Source organism: Morus notabilis, unplaced genomic scaffold (genome assembly GCF_000414095.1).
Source record: "Morus notabilis unplaced genomic scaffold, ASM41409v2 Scaffold640, whole genome shotgun sequence".
In the NCBI taxonomy this organism is placed as follows: domain Eukaryota; kingdom Viridiplantae; phylum Streptophyta; class Magnoliopsida; order Rosales; family Moraceae; genus Morus; species Morus notabilis.
In genome coordinates, this window is record NW_010367435.1 from 138,644 (window position 1) to 140,564 (window position 1,921).

Here is a 1,921-nt window from a genome sequence, read left to right on the forward strand (position 1 = left end):
AATGTCATCGTCATTTCTTCCCACGTACCAATAGACTTGGGCCTAAGAGAATACAACCAGCTTTTGGCCTTGTCCTTCAGAGAGAAAGGGAAAATTTTCAATCTAACGGTATTTGTGGCCTCAGCACGGCTGTGAAAGGTGGCCACCACCTCTTCAAACTCCTAGATGTGTACATAGGGGTTCTCGTTCTCTAACCCGTGAAAGGTTGGGAGGACTGCAATCATGCCCGGCTTGAAATCCGTAGGCAGTGCATTTGGTGGGAACATGATGCAAGATGGGGTGGCCATGCGCGTTGGGTGTAGATAATCTTGCAACGTCCTCTGCTGAACTTCCTCGTGTTGTGCCATTGCGAATAGATTTTCAAATGCGAATTCCAACGACGAGTGTGAAGACGAAGGCGTAGAAGACGAGTCGGATAGAATTTCACTAGGGGTTTCTAAATCTGGACGTTGAGCAAATCTCTCTAGTTCGTCTTTATACCGATGCATTCAGCGATTTTTTTTATTTTTTTATTTTTTTATTTTTTTTTTTTGTTTTTATTTTTAATCAAAGCAAAAGAAAATAACATTATAGTAACGTAAATTGTAACCACCAAGAGTGATCACAGGAAAGACTATAGCTCTTGGCTCAATGAATAGTCTCCTAGACAGAGCAACGTTCCCAGAAAAGATTGGTGGGGCGAGGCCTACTTAAGTACCAACTTTTCTAGACAGAACTCCCTCAGATTGTACTTTCCACACAACCACACAATTATCCTCAAAATCAATTATTAAATTTTATTGAATAAATTATGAAATGTAATCTAATTAATGGAAACTATTCCTAAAGTCAAAAGCCTAAATCTACCAAATTATGAAATTCCTAGATTAGGAATCTAAATTAGTCAATTAATTACAATCTAAATTATAATCCTAAGAATTAATGAAAACTATAAAAGGAAAAATTAAATTAGGCAACAATATAATAGTTAATAATTAAATTACTCAAACATGGAAACAAAATAAAATCCTAATCTATTAAAAATCAAATATTACAAAATCAAATCACAATCAATTTAAAAACTAAAAGGAAAAATAAAATTAACAATTAAAACAAATCCTAAAAGTGTGAGTTTTTTTTTTTTAGCAATTTTCTACGGAAATAAAAAAAGTGAAAAAAGTAACAAATGCTAAAAAAAAAATGTACACAGAAACAAACTAGGGTATGGACATTGAGCAAATCTCCCTAGTTCGTCTCTATATCGATGCATTCACCTTAAGCGATTTTTTTTATTTTTTTATTTTTTTATTTTTTTTTTTTGTTTTTATTTTTAATCAAAGCAAAAGAAAATAACATTATAGTAACGTAAATTGTAACCACCAAGAGTGATCACAGGAAAGACTATAGCTCTTGGCTCAATGAATAGTCTCCTAGACAGAGCAACGTTCCCAGAAAAGATTGGTGGGGCGAGGCCTACTTAAGTACCAACTTTTCTAGACAGAACTCCCTCAGATTGTACTTTCCACACAACCACACAATTATCCTCAAAATCAATTATTAAATTTTATTGAATAAATTATGAAATGTAATCTAATTAATGGAAACTATTCCTAAAGTCAAAAGCCTAAATCTACCAAATTATGAAATTCCTAGATTAGGAATCTAAATTAGTCAATTAATTACAATCTAAATTATAATCCTAAGAATTAATGAAAACTATAAAAGGAAAAATTAAATTAGGCAACAATATAATAGTTAACAATTAAATTACTCAAACATGGAAACAAAATAAAATCCTAATCTATTAAAAATCAAATATTACAAAATCAAATCACAATCAATTTAAAAACTAAAAGGAAAAATAAAATTAACAATTAAAACAAATCCTAAAAGTGTGAGTTTTTTTTTTTTAGCAATTTTCTACGGAAATAAAAAAAGTGAA